Raw genomic sequence first — 16,034 nt, forward strand, 5'->3', positions numbered from 1 at the left:
GACACTGTGAGTTCTGTTCCCCTTGTGTCTTTGATGTCTCCTACAATCCTGTCTTCCCCTCTTCCTTGAGGTTCACTGAGTTCTGCTTAATGTTTGGCTGTGGATCTCAGTATCTGCTCCCAACAGCTGTTGGAGAAATCCCAAGTGATATCCACTGAACTAGACAACAATCTCTGAGTGTATCAGGATTTCATTAGGTATTGTCTCATTGATTTGTGTGTGTGTGTGTGTGTGTGTGTGTGTGTGTGTGTGTGTGTGTGGCATTGAAGACACTGTATAAACTTCCACAGCTGAGCACAGGTGGTTGGACTAAAATGGTCATCTTCTAACAAGAAACACCACTGGAATCCACAAACTGATTTTAACATTTTTATTCATTTGCTTTTTTATTTGGGTATATATTGTTTACAGAGATGGATGTGACGATGGAGACAAGAGGAGGACTGAACAAGGGTCCTCTGCAAGAGCAAAAATTGCTTTTGCAACTGACTCATCTCTTTAGTCCCATACACTGAGTTAGGAGAAAAAATGTCTTCATTCTCTTCCACTTCCCTTGTAAGCAAACATTCATGTTTATTTTCTCCTTTCCAGAGTCCTTGACCATAAGTTCTGCTCAGTCCAATCCAAACAGGTTTCTCCAAAGAAACCCTGTTGTAATATGTTTGGGGCCAGCAACTAAAATGAATTCCAGTTTCCAACTCATTGACAAAAATCAAACCAAGACAGTAACGGCGTAGTATACCACATAGTTCAGCACTTCCCCTCCATTAACCTGACAACTCATTCTAGTTTCCCTGAGCCACCATGCTGTCTTTCCCCAGTTCCACTGGAAATGTTCCACACATACCATAGCCTAGACAGATGTCATTGGTAACAACATTTAGCTGCTGCTTCTGGGAGACAAGTGTAGGACAAGGCTGACCAGGTCCTAGGATTGCTTCAAGCGTTTGAAAGGGGGCTCCAAGAAAGGGAGATGAGCAGAAGCCAAGGAACGGTATGCTTCAGCCACTAAATGGGGATATGAGCCCACCATTGCCTTCCAGCCTGAGGTCTCAGAGACCTCAGAAGCATGAGCTGTAATGAAATCCAGTGCCTGGGTTTTCAGCTGCCCTGAGCTGTGGAGGTCAGCCAGGAAGAGAGTGTGGGCAGCATTCTCCACAGAGAGGTCCCTGCAGAGGGCATCCTCACACATCACCTTCAAACGCTCCAGGCCATACTTGTCTGCAGCTGCCAGCAATGCATCTGCCATGCTGTCCAGGTCTGGTACCTTCCCAGTGTAAATGAAGCCCATCATTGCCTTGAAGACTTGTGGCTCCAGGTCAGGGATCTCAACACGCTTCTTTCTGCTCTCTTCCATGTCATGTTGAAACATGGCTCTGAAAACTGGAGAGCGAGCTGCTAAGATGGCCTTGTGAGCCCGGAATTCCTGGCCAGATACCACCAGGCAGCAGTCTGTGAATTGGGAATTCTCCCACAGCTCTCCTAGCTCATCTGCCAATGTGCATGGGGGAACTTGAATCCCTGGATTCCTGTTCTGGTCAGAGATTCTGAAGGAGTCCTGGACCACACTCACAGTGCAGAGCAGCCTGAGCTTGTCATCTGGGAGAAGACGAGGAGCATTTGAAAAGAGGAAATCTCGAAGGATGTACTTTTTGAATCCACAGGCACGGCCTGGCACGAACCTAATGGCTCTTGGGCTCCTCATAGTTTGTGTTTTCTCTCCTTCGGCAGTTATGATCCAGAACTGGAACTTTGCCCAAACATGACTCTTTAGACAGCTGAGCAAAACTAGGTTAACTGACAGGTAATCAGCACTTACTTCATCAACTCCATTCGGGTTTACTGTCAAACGCCATTTGCCATTGGCTTCTCTTGAGAAAGCTGGGCTTCTAATGACTTCTGTCCTTTCCTCCACAAGAAAACGCAAGTTGTTGATGGTCCACAAGTAGGAGAAATTCTGAAGGCTGATATGTGTGTGGTCCCATCTCTGGGCTGTCCCGTCTCCTGCCATTTCTCCTCCAGGTAGTTTGAAGGTTCAACTAGATCCAAAATGAAGAACTAGCAATTGTTTTCTCTTCACCTTGTGAGACGCAATAATAGACATGAATTACATGTTAAGTTTTTGTTTTTCGTCTATTCCCTTTTTGATGGGGCTAGAAACTTGGATCTCTGAAATTTTCTATACAGATTTTAATACTAGTTTCAGAGAAGACAGTCTAGGCTTTCTTGGGGCTCTTACATCAGTCCATTTTTGGTCTAGATTGAATCTTAGGTCGATAGGTAACTGATTTTGACAATTATACACAGCTGTTTAAAAATCTGGAAAATTCTATCACTCATATCAAAAAATGTTGTACTATGGTCTCTAGAGTAACAGAACATATACAAGCAATCTCTCTGTGTATAAAGGAAGGGGATTTATTAGAATGACTTAGGGCTGCAGTCCTGCTAATCTCACATTGGCTAGCTGTGAAGGGAAAGTCCAAAATTCCAGTACTTACTCAGTCCAGGAGGTTGGATGTGTCCACTGGTCTTCAGTATGTGCTGGTGTTCCAAATAGTATCTAACACCAGGGGAGGGATGGACTTGCTGCAAGTTGAGGGCAAGCAATCAAATAGCAAGGGTTTCCTGCTTCCATGTCCTTTTATAGGCTTCCAGCAGAGGGTGTGGCCCAATTTAGGGTGTGTCTTCTATCCTCAAGATCTGGATTAAAGGTGGGTGTCTTCAGGCCCTGAGATCCAGATTAAATGTTTGAGTCTTTCTACATTCAAAGTATGTACTTGAAGTGGATCTACCTGTAGCATGAATCTTAAAAGTTCTTATTAATAAAATCAAACCTGAGGCCAGTTATTGGGGTCAATGCTGGTAGATCAGAGAGACAGAACAAGCCACAGCTATCTCACCTTGCCAATTCCTCCGCTGGTCCTGTTTCCTCAGACTGAATGCTTCTGTGTCCTCACCCCAATGGCTCTCAGCTGAACTGTCAGCTGAACTGCTGCTTAAAAGCCTGAATACTTAACCAGCCAAATGCTGAACCAGCCAAATGCTGCTAGTTTCTGGTCCTCACGCCTTATATATCTTTCTTCTTTCTACCACCACTCTCTGGGATTAAAGGCTGGCTTTCTGGGATTAAAGGCCTGAGTCACCATGCTTGGCTGTTTCCAATGTGGCCTTGAACTCACAGAGATCCAGAGGGATTTCTGTCTCCGGAATGCTAGGATTAAAGGCGTGTGCTATCACTGCCTAACTAGTGGTTTTTCTGTTCTCTGACCCCAGATAAGTTTATTAAGGTAAACAATATTTTGGGGAACACAATACCACCACATTTCCTCTCTTTTTGTCTAAAATTAAAGAAAGCTTATAGCTAATACAAGAAAAACTATCCAATAAGTATATACAATATATACAGCCAAAAATTACATTAATGATGTCTAGTCCATTAACATTTGACAGATTCAGATAAAAACTCCATTATATATATTAACAATGTCCAGTCCAGTAACATCTGATAAACTCAGACCAAAAAATTTTCATTACTTATCTTATTTAAAACAAGTAGTTCCTTTTTAAAAGTAGATTCCATAATCTCCCTTTTTATCTTATCATATCCATATTAATCCCTCTGGATCTCTGTGAGTTCAAGGCCACATTGGAAACAGCCAAGCATGGTGACTCAAGCCTTTAATCCCAGAATTCTCCTCTCTCCTTGTCCCACCTACTTCCTGCCTGGCCACTGGCCAGCCAGTGTTTTATTTATTGACCAATCAGAGCAATTTGACATATAGACTGTCCCACAGCACTTTTTTTTTATTAAAATAGAAAAGGGGAAATGTGGTGGTATTCTAATTGTACTGAAATGTGATTTTGATTGTATGTTAATAAATAAAGTTACCCGGGGGTCAGAGCTATTAGAGCCATAGACAGAGTGTGGCAGTGGTGGCACACGCCTTTAATCCCATAGATCTCTGTGTGTTCAGGGATACAGCCAGCATTGGAGACATATGCCTTTAAGACCTACGGGGCTGTACATTCAGACAGTGACGAGGCAGTCACGTGTTTGGGTTTACAACCAATGAGAAGGCAGAATGACTGGAAAATCGAGTTACACACAGGAAATAGCTCTCTCTTCCAGAAACTGGGACACAGAGGAGGAAGGGTGAGATTTTAGCTCTGAGCTCTGACCTCTTGGCTTTCTCTTTTACATTGTTTCTGTGTTTCTTATTTAATAAGACAGTTGGTTACATCAACATCTGGCACCCAATGTGGGCAAAAGTTTCTACCTAAAACCTGAGAAAAGATTCTAAAACGGAGCAAAAAACAGCTTCCTAATTGTCTCTCTCAAATGAGCGGCAGCCTGCCGGTTTGAGCTACTGGCGGTTTCCTAGCGTGCGAGCTCGATCTGCAGTATGGCGGGAATGAGGCCTCTGCAAGTGGCACATTAAGCTGCGTGGTGGATTTAGCCTTTACTAGTACAAAACAAAAAGAGGTTTCTGGGCTACACGCTGCTTGGATAAAAGCACAGACCCACGATGGCTCCCAGAGCTGGCGGAAAACGTACCACCGCCATGTTGGGAAGCTGAAATGGGAGGAGCCAGCAGCCACAGCGCCGTTTCAGGCTTAGAAGGCTGCAGTTTAAAGCAATAGGCTCAAGGTAATATAAAACATAAGCCACATAAAGATGGCTACCACAGAGAGAATCTGGATTATGTTCTCTTTGATATTCGTAACTGAAGAGAAACATTTGATTGCGAAAGCTGTTGAGTTATGCCAAAATGTGTATTTTAAAGGTACATTAACTTCAAAATTTGGATGTAAGGATATGTTGCTTTGGAAAGGAGGCTCTGCTTTTGTTTCTACAGAAAGCCAGAGGCTATGGATTTGTTCCAGATTAAGATACATCAGGTTTGACCAGCCAAGACCACCTGAAAGGTCTCCGATGACACCATGGCCCAGATGATCCAACATCCAGAATCGTTTCAAGTCACGGACTACTCCATGATCCTGAAATTTTCTTTGTGTCCCTATAAGATACAGCGCCCCCCTCCAGCAGGAAGTAGTAAGAGAAGTTACGCCCAAATTCCCAAATATACCAAGCTGACTTTGGAGATGTGTAAAAGTTAAAACCTTCCTTTTAAAAAAAAAGAAAGGGGAAGTGCTGTGGGACGGTCTATATGTCAAATTGCTCTGATTGGTCAATAAATAAAACACTGGTTGGCCAGTGGCAAGGCAGGAAGTAGGTGGGACAAGGAGAGAGGAGAATTCTGGGAAGCAGAAGGCTGAGGCAGAGAGACACTACATCCGCCGCCATGACCAGCAGCATGTGAAGATGCCAGTAAGCCACCAGCCATGTGGCAAGGTATGGATTTATGGAAATGGATTAATTTAAGCTATAAGAACAGTTAGCAAGAAGCCTGCCACTGCCATACAGTTTGTATGCAATATAAGTCTCTGTGTTTACTTGGTTGGGTCTGAGCGGCTTTGGGACTGGTGGTTGACAAAGATTTGTCCTGACTGTGGGCAAGGCTGGAAAACTCTAGCTACATCTACCCACTTCAACTGAAGCATAACACTTCTCACTGTTGTGCCCTCCATGTTAGGGTTTTAGTTAATTCTATGTCTTCTTAAATTGGGAACCAAGAATAACCACCACAAGTGTATATTTTATTGTGATTCATCTTAAATAAAATAGGGATGGTGTCCATTCCTACACAGCTGTTATTTCCACTTCTCAGGGTTTTACACTAAAACACTCTCCCCATCCCCCAGAAAACCCTTACCCTTGCATTTTTGGAGTTATAAAAACCCCATTTCTCCATTGTCCTAGCTATTCTCTCAGTCCAAGGATTAAGTAGAAAACCTATTATGGCAGGAAATAATGCTTATTTAATTCAACTCAAAACATTTGAGTCAAATTAGTTAATATTGAGACAAGTAAAAGGTCTTGCTAGTCATTATATTTATGTTAAAGGCAACCATTCAATATTGTTTGTCTAAGACTACCAGTGTGGTTACTGGTGATTAAATAGAAATTCATGAACCAGGCATGATGTGATAGTCTATGGCACTGATCAGAGTAGTCTGATGTCAGTCTAAAGCTCACTTGGTCCATGGAATAAATTCAAAAAGAGCCAGACATGCAGAGTGGGAAGACATCAAAAACGGAAGAAAGATGTAGAAATGAAATTATGATTACCTCTTGAATTCCTGCTAAAACATTTCAGATGCCAAAGTATGAGGTTATGACCTAGTATTTCAGATCAGTTCCATCCTCTTTAAGAAAGTAACTGATATGGGATGGAGAAATGGTTCAGCAGTAAACGTTGCTGGATACCTTTCCAGAAGACTGCCATCCAATTTACTGCATTCAAGGGTACCTGACAACAGTTGGTAACTCCAGTTATCTAGTTACCAGGGGATCCGACAGCCTCTTCTGACCTCTGAGGCCACCATATATGCCCATGGTGCACAGACCCTCCTGTTAACAGGGCCCAGGCACTAGCAGGCCCCCACACCTAAGTACAACCGTCTCCATGACAGAAGTAGTATTCAAGGTGAAAAAGTCAGCATTTCTGTAAAACACAGCAAAACCCGGCCACAACTAAAACGAAGGCTTAATCCACCTAAGTCCATAGTCTGGGAATATCTCTAAATGTTTAAATCTTGCTTGAAATACAGTAACATTATGGCTTCTGTAGTGTGACTTCTGGCTAAATGTTCTTGTTAACTGAAGATTCTCAACCCAGAATATGGTTTTGTGCTTAAAAGCCCACCCTGAGAAAGGCTGGTTGCTGCATCAGAATCCAGAAAGCCTCATATGGTTGCCAGCTGGCTAAAAAAAGACTTTCTATTGTCTTAAGTCCATGTTCAAGCAGTCTCTCTCTCTCTCTCTCTCTCTCTCTCTCTCTCTCTCTCTCTCTCTCTCTCTCTCTCTCTCTCTCTCGTGTGTGTGTGTGTGTGTGTGTGTGTGTGTGTGTGTCTCCAAAGCTTTCTAAGTGTTATTGTCAGTCTTGTTGTGCTGTATTGACCATTGGCTTTCTCTGTTGTATGGACACCCCTGCTGCATAAGACTTATGCCTTCTCCTCTTGGGGACCTGAATACTTTTGTCTGTGCCATGTCCCCCAGAGAACCACCTCCCTGAAATAAAAGCTCCACCTGCTCCCCTGATCCTAAACACATAAAGAAGAGTCACTGAGGCTACTTGTTAGGCACCTGACAAACATTCTTCACTGAGGAACCAAACTTTCAGAGGTCAAAACCAGTTGATTGATTTATCCTGGATTTAAGGAAGAGCAGCATCAAAGCCACAGGCTGGGAATTGCTGAGTGGATTGAAACACTGAAGGTATTGTCGAGTACTATAAGCTTAGTGAGTCCCTACAGACATGATGAACTGGACAGAGAAAGACGTGGGTAGCATTTTACTGATTACATGAAAAAGGGAACGGTCTCAAAAGCCCATCGCTGGTTAACTGTTGAATATATTCTGCACCTTTTAAAAACCAGAATACTGTCTCACTTTGAAAGCCCAGCAGAGTAAGCATGGAAGTTCAAAGCTTAAAGAGGACAGAACTCACCAGGGAAGCATGAACATTATGAGGTATTGAGAAGCTGAATCTTGGCAGTCAGCATGATGAAATTGAGAAGCACTTAGGATCTTTTCATAGCACACCCTGGAAGAGTGTTTCTAAGGAGAATTATCTGGGCGGGGCATGGGGAGGGGCAAGACAACCACTGAAAGTTGGTGGAGATATACCAGAGACTGTGAGTCTGGATGGAAAGAAGACTGCCACTTTCACAGGTTCCTTCCTGTCTCTGCTTCGTGACCACCATGTATGAATTGTTCCATCCTCATCTCCAAGTTGTGAACACTGAGACCCCTGACTGGGAAAGGAAGACACCTCTTCCTGGATCATGTTAGTGGAAGGATTTAGTGTAAAACCCTGAGAAGAGGAAATAACATCTGTGTAGGAATAGACACCATCCCTATTTTATTTAAGATGAATCACAATAAGCAGAATACACTTGTGGTGGTTATTCTTGGTTCCCAATTTAACGAGACATAGAATTAACTAAAACCCTAACATGGAGGGCACAACAGTGAGAAGTGTTATGCTTCAGTTGAAGAGGGTAGATCCACTTCAAGTACATACTTTGAATGTAGAAAGACACAAACAAACATTTAATCTGGATCTCAGGGCCTGAAGACACCCAAGTTTAATCCAGTTCTTGAGTCAGGAAGACACACCCTGAATTGGGCCACACCCTCTTCTGGAAGCCTAAAAAAGGACATGGAAGTAGGAAACCCTTGCTATTTGCCTGCTTGCCCTCAACTTGCAGGAAGTCTATCCCTCTTCCTGGCTGACCTCCACAGCTCAGGGCAATTGAAAACCCAGGCACTGGATTTCATTACAGCTCATGCTTCTGAGGTGTGTGAGACATCAGTCTGGAAGACAATGGTGGGCTCATATCCTTATTTAGTGGCTGAAGCATATCATTACTGGGCTTCTGCTCATCTCCCTTTATTGGAGCCCTCTTTCAAAAGCTTGAAGCAATCTTAGGACCTGGTCAGGTGTGACCTACACTTGTCTCCCAGAAGCAGCAGCCAGTGTGTCACCAATGATAACTGAGTAAACTATGGGACTGTGGTGCATTTCCAGTGGAACTGGGCTAAGACAGCATGGTGGATCAGGGTATAATATAGCTGTAAATGAGTTGATTGTCAGGTAAAGGGAGGGGAAGTGCTGAACTATGTTGTATACTACGCTGTTACTGTCCTGGTTTGATTTTTGTCAATGAGTTGGAAACTGGAATTCATTTTAGTTGCTGGCCCCAAACATATTACAACAGGGTTTCTTTGGAGAAACCTGTCTGGATTGGATGAGCAGAACTTATGGTCAAGGACTCTGGAAAGGAGAAAATAAACATGAATGTTTGCTTATAAGAGAAGTGGAAGAGAATGAAGACATTTTTTCTCCTAACTCAGTGTGTGGGACTAAAGAGATGAGTCAGTTGCAAAAGCAATTTTTGCTCTTGCAGAGGATCCTTGTTCAGTCCTCCTCTTGTCTCCATGGTCACATCCATCATTGTAAACAATACCTATTTTAATAAAATGTCAAATGAATTAAAATTTTAAAATCAGTTTGTGGATTCCAGTGTTGTTTTTGTTTGAAGAATCCCATATTAGTCCATCCAGCTCTGTTCATCTGTGGAAGTTTATGCAGGGCCTTACTGCCACACTCATATAAAAACTATCAGACAATAACTACAGAAATTCTGTTTCACTCAGAGATTGGTTCTAGTCCAATGGACATCAGTTATGCTTTCTCTAGCAGCTGATGGTAGCAGATACTGAGATCCACAACCAAACATTAGGCAGAGCTCAGGGAATCTCAAGGAACAAGGTAAGGCAGGATTATAGGAGGGTTCAAAGACACTAGGTGAACAGAGCATACAGATTCATCTGAATAGAGCTCATTTTGTCTCCCAGAGCCCGAAGCGGCAATCACACAGCCTGCATGGGTCTGTATTAAGTCCTCTGCATACAGGCTGTGGTTTAGCGCAGTGGTTAGTGGGACACCTAAGAAGGGGAGTATGAGGAGTCCCTGACCTTTTTGTCTGATCTTTGCAACTTTTCTTCCTTCTAGGTTGGCTTCTCTAGCCTTGATATGAGGATTTGTGACTACTATTGTTACATCTTAGTGTGTTGTGTTCAGTTGATAACCCCAGGAAACCTGTGCTTTTCTGAAGGGAAATAGGGTAGTAGTACATCTCTGTGGAGGGAAGGAGGGGAGACTATGGACAGATGGCATTGTATGATAAAAGAAAACATAAAAACAAATAAGGAAATAAAGACAAATTAGAAAGACATTTGGGGGAGAAGTATTTGGACAGATCTGCAAAGGAGCAAACAATGTGAAGATCCTTTGTCCTCTGTAAACTGCCATGAAAGGTGATTTAGGCAGAGGAGGAGGTCAATAATTAATTAGACCTGATGACCCATACCATGGACTGTCAGTCTCTTTCCCAAGTCACTTTTGGTATTGCCCCATTGCCCATGATCACAGTAGCTGTTCTACCTGAGGTGGGGGTTATACTTGAGATCAACAACATAGATATCCACTCATCAAGACTTACCTGCTTACAGCTGCTGCTGAATGTCAGATCTGCCAACAGCAAAGACCAACACAGAGACCCAGAGATGTCACATTCCCCAGGCTAACCATCCAACAAATTCATGACAGGATGACTACATTGGACCTCTTTCTCTGTGGAATGGACAATACCTCATCCTTACTGGAGCAGATTCTTAGTCTAGATATAGATTTGCATTTCCCACCTGTAATGATTTTACCTAAACTATCACACAGGAACTAACAGAATTCTTTTCTTTCTTTCTTTCTTTCTTTCTTTCTTTCTTTCTTTCTTTCTTTCTTTCTTTCTTTCTTTCTTTCTTTCTTTCTTTCTTTTTTTTTTTTTTTTTTTTTTTTTTGTTTTTCGAGACAGGGTTTCTCTATGTAGCTTTGCGCCTTTCCTGGAACTCACTTCGTAGCCCAGGCTGGCCTCGAACTCACAGAGATCCGCCTGCCTCTGCCTCCTAAGTGCTGCGATTAAAGGCTTTCACCACCACCGCCCGGCTTCAGAATTTCTTTTTAACCATCATGTTATTCCACATGGTATAGCTTCTGACCAAGATTAAATTCACAGAGAGACAAGTGAACCTGTGGCCCACAATCATGGAATCCACTGCTTGGTGCAGATTCACCAACATCCCGAAGCTTCTCTAGTGACGTTTAGAAGACACAGTTATGGAGCCAATGAAGTAACAACAACCCTGAGAGCTGGAGTAGTATTATCCGGGAGGCAGATTTCTCCATAGCCGAGATCCATGGGTCCAGGCACCAGGTGTTAGAAAAGAGAATAGTACCACTCACTATCACCCCTAGTGACCTCTTGGGAAAAATGTTTGCTTTCTTTTTACATGACCTTAAGTTTTTTGCTTGAAAATTTGTATTCCAGTGTGATTGGTGGTGTGGGGCAGTGCTCCTGACTGGAGCTACAACAAACAGATCATTGAACTGGAAGCTCAGACTTCTCCCAAGCCACTTTGAGCTTCGGATGTCCTTAATCCAAAGCCAAGAAGGAAATAACAGTGTTGGAGGGATGAATGACCAAGATAAACATCAGGAAATTACATGGCTTCTCCACAATGGAGGTAAGAAAGATTATGGCATTCAGAAAAGAAAACTTATAGGGGTCCTCATGGTGCCACATTTTCCTATGATTAAATATGATGGGTGACTGTCACAACATAATGCAGAGAGATGAGAAAAAGTACAGACATACCAGGAATGAGGAAATATATCATAAATCCATAAAAGCAGTCAGGGTGTGTAGTGATATTCCCACTGAAAGAAAGTAAACCACCAATCAATATATTTTGAGTCAAATTAAATATGCTTTATTTTCTGTCATAATAGGTTTTCTCCCTAATCTCAGGTTTGAGAGGATAGCCAGGAATATAGAAGAAGTGGGATTTTTACACCCCCAAAAATGCAGGAGGTAGTTTTATTGTATAGGATTCTTTTGGCTATCCTGAGTTTTTTGTTTTTAAATATGAAGTTGGGTATTGTTCCTTCCAGGTCAGTGAAGAATTGTGTTGGAATTTTGATGGGGATTGCATGGAATCTGTAAATTGCTTTTGGTAAGATTGCCATTTTTACTATGTTAATCCTGCCTATCCATGAGCATGGGAGATCTTTCCATTTTTTGACATCTTCTTCAATTTCTTTTTTCAGGGACTTGTCATATAGTTCCTTCACTTGCTTGGTTAGTGTTACCCCAAGGTATTTAATATCATGTAAAGGGTGATGTTTCTCTGATCCCTTTCTCAGCCCATTTGTCATTTGAATATAGGAGGACTACTGATTATTTTAAATTAATCTAGTATCCTGCTACATTACTGAAGTTGTTTATAAGCTGTATGAGTTCCTTGGTTGAATTTTTGGGGTCATTTATGTATGCTATCATGTCATCTGCAAATAGTAAAAGCTTGACTTCTTCCTTTCCAATTTGTATCCCCTTGATCTCCTTTTGTTGTCTTATTGCTCTGGCTAGAACTTCAAGTTCTATAATGAATAATTATGAGGAGAACGGACAGCCTTGTCTTGTTCCTGATTTTAGTGGAATCACTTTGAGGTTCTCTCCATTTTCTTTGATGTTGGCTGTTGGCTTGCTGTAAATTGCCTTTGTTATGCTTAGGTATGTTCCCTGTATTCCTGATCTCTCCAAGACCTTTATCATGAAGGGGTGTTGGATTTTGTCAAAGGCCTTTTCAGCATCTACTGAGATGATGATGAAGATTTTTTTCTTTCAGTTTGTTTATATGGTGTATTACATTGACAGACTTTTGTATGTTGTACCGCCCTTGCATCTCTGGGATGAAGCTTACTTGATCATAGTGGATAATTGTTTTGATGTATTCTTGGAGTCTGTTTGTTGATATTTTATTGAATATTTTTGCATCAATGTTCATGAGGGAGATTGGTCTGTAGTTCTCTTGGTTTGTAGTGCACTTTGTTTGGCTTGGAAATCCAGGTAATTGTAGCCTCATAGAAGGAGTTTGGTAACATTCCTTCTGTTTGTATTGTGTGGAACAATTTAAAGAGTATTGGTATTATCTCTTTTTTGAAGATGTGGTAGAAACCTACCAGATATGGCTAGGAGAAGTCTTTCCAATTCAATGGTCTTAAGAAGCAAGCTGGTGTAGCTATCCTAATGTTCAGCAAAATAGACTTCAATCTAAAATCATTCAAAAGATGCGTATGTAAGGACATTACATATGCATCACAGCATAGATGAACCAAGATGAAGTTTCAATTCTGAACATTTTTGTTCCAAACACAAGGGCACCCCATATGTTAAAAAACACTAGTAAAGTTTAAATCACACATAAAGCCCACACATCAATAGTGGGAGACTCCAACACCCCACTCTCACCACTGGACAGATTTGCTAAATCGAAACTTAACAGAGAAATAAGGGACTTAACCAATGTTATGACTCAAATGGCTTTTTGTATTTTCATATGAAGGTGAGAATGATCTTTAAAAAATTGTGTTGAGATTTTGAAGCAGAGTGCTTTGAATCTGTAGACTGCTATTTTTAGATATTAATCCTACTGACCAATGAGCACGGGAGATTTTTTTCATTTTCTGATATCTTCTTCACTTTCTTCCTCAAAGACTTGAAGTTTTGATTATACAAGTCTTTCACTTGCTTTGTTATTGTTTTCCATAAGATATTTTATACTATTTGAGGCTACTTTGAAGTTTTTTTTTCTCTGTTTCTTTCTCTGATTTCATTCTGGATCCTCTTAAGAAATTTTGGCGGTGGCTAACTAGTAATAGCAGAGACCCTTCTTTATATGAGTTTGGGGTCAGAGTTTCAGATACTGCTTCCCTCAAACTCTCTGGTCCTGGGTTTTTTTTTTGTGGGGAGCCTTTTAGTGATTATGCTCTTTTATTAGCTTTTCATGATCTGTTTAAATTACATGTGTGATCTTGATTTCATTTTGGTCAGTGGGACCTATTCTTTCTGATGTGTTTATCTTAGTGTATTTAGAAGGATCTGGAACAGTATTTCCAAGTAGGATTATCTGAGATGTTGGGAAAGACCACCACCAAAGTTTCTTGGAGTCATCCTGGAACTGTGGGTCTGGATGCATTCAAATGCAGGGAAGAAGAGAGCCACCTTCAGAGGCTCCTGGTTCTGCTTCCCACTCACCATGTATGAGCTCTTTACCTGCCATCCATCTTGTGAAAATTAAGACCTCTGACAAGTTAAGTAAAACACCCCTTCCTTGATGGTGTTTATAGCAGCAAGTATTGAAACAACATACAAGAGTAAATAGTAGCTGTGAAAATGTGACATGATCCCTCATTGATGGAAGACTAACCATAAGAAATAAAACACACTTGTGATGGCTAAACTTGGTTCTCAACTTGACTCTATCTGGAACTTACAAAACTACAAAATGGAGAGCACAACTGTCAGAAATTATTAAGATGAAAGTAGGGAAATCTCCTATTTGAAAATAGGGACTTTTAAGGAAGGAAGACACATTCCTTTATTCCAGACCTAGAGGTTGAGGGGGTCTGGATGTCAGATCATCTGGGCCATGGTGTCATTGGGGATGTTTCAGGGGGTATTGGCTGGTCAAACTTGATGAATCTTAATCTGGAATAAATCCATAGCCTCTTGCTTTCTGTGGAAACAAAAGCAGAGCCTCCTTTCCAAAGCAACATATTCTTATATTCAAATATTGGAGTCAAGGTACCTTTAAAATGTACATATTGGCTTAACTCAACAGCTTTTACTATCAAATGTTTTTTTCTGAATTTAAAAGTCCTAAAGACAACACAATCCAGATTCTCTGTGTAATATCCATGTTCACATGGCTTTTTTTAATACTACCTTTATTGTCTCTTTAAAGACTTTATTTTTAAGAACTATTACTTTATATAACTGTATATGTTCCTTTTGATCTCTCTTTCAAGCCACATACATTTTTACACACCTCGTAAAGCATTTAAAGTCTTGTTTCATCTGAATATGTCTTATTGTGAATCTAATGTTTTTAAACTTCAGCATTACTAGGACTCAAATGGCAGCTTTGGCTGGTGGCTCTGCCCACCTCAGCTTCCCAACATGGCTGTGGTACATTTACCACCAGCTCTGGGACCCACCATCAACTCTTAGAAACAGTGGTTCTATGCTTCTATCAAAGCAGCATGTAGGCCAGAAACCTCTTCTTCTTCTTCTTCTTCTTCTTCTTCTTCTTCTTCTTCTTCTTCTTCTTCTTCTTCTTCTTCTTATTCTTATTCTTCTAAACTAGCAGAAACTATATCCAATACACAGCATAGTGCACAGCTTGGAGGCACCTCTGTGTAACATAGCATAGGTCAAGCCTGCATGCCACGAAACCCCCATGGAGTACCTCAAACCCACAAGCTGCCACTAACTTGAGAGAGACAACTAGGAAGCTGTTTTTAGCTCCATTTTAGAATCTTTTTTCTCAGGTTTTAGGTGGAAACTCTTGCCAACCTGTTGGGTACCATTATGTTCTAGGCCAGCCAACCTCCCTGGCAGAACACTAGCATAAAGCAATCCTGATAAACATCTGCAGGCTCCAAATGTCCTTCTGATAAACGTTGTTGGAAAATTCCTCTGGACCCCAACCAGAGAGCTCAAAGGTTACACACCCTGACCTAGTCCTATGACACAAAGCCTTTTAACACCCTGCTTGCAAATTTTCCCTTTAAAAAACTCCATTCTGAGAGCTCAGGGATGTCCTCCTTCCAGCCCCTGTGTCAGAGAGTTGGACACAGACCAAGCCCTAGCTTGCTTGTAATTCTTAAACCCCTGTGTGTTTCACATTGGATATCAGCTCTGTGGTGGTCTTGCTCTGGGGTCTTGAGATTCGGGCACAACACCTATATCTCATCTCGCTCCAGTTAGTCCTGTCTTGTTGAGACTCTCTAAGCCTAGAGGACACAAATAAGTACAGATTCAATCAGCTCAGCCATTCTCATGGCTTTCCTGTAAGTCTGGCTCCAACATTACTTAACTGTCAATTCAGGAAAAAAAATCAATCAATTTTTTTGGTCCCTTGATTTTGATTAATCTCAACTACGTGAGAGGGAAACTGTTCATTAAAGGAAAAAAAATTGACAGAACCAAACTGAAACACACACACACACACACACACACACACACACACACACACACACACACACTCTAGACCAAAGGATTACCCAACACATGTTCATACACATGAACATACAAGGAGAATCAGGTGAAGTCTCACACAAATTCTTAACCATGGATAGTGGAACCATGCACACAACTCTTGTTTGACCACAGAGAAAGTGCCTTTACCAGACATTCCTCAAGACTTGAGAGCCAAACAACTCCTAAACTGTTTCCTTCATTTGTGGAAATGATAGATTCCTCTGAAGTGTAATGCAGCAATTAAG

At 41.5% G+C, this 16,034-nt stretch overlaps 1 pseudogene; it reads right to left on the reverse strand.

The window, feature by feature from the left end:
• Positions 1 to 814: 814 nt before the first annotated feature.
• On the reverse strand, positions 815 to 2,011 carry LOC143272303 (speckle-type POZ protein pseudogene; annotated as a pseudogene).
• Positions 2,012 to 16,034: the final 14,023 nt, after the last annotated feature.

The sequence above is a fragment of the Peromyscus maniculatus genome, chromosome 1, assembly GCF_049852395.1.
Source record: "Peromyscus maniculatus bairdii isolate BWxNUB_F1_BW_parent chromosome 1, HU_Pman_BW_mat_3.1, whole genome shotgun sequence".
Classification (NCBI taxonomy): domain Eukaryota; kingdom Metazoa; phylum Chordata; class Mammalia; order Rodentia; family Cricetidae; genus Peromyscus; species Peromyscus maniculatus.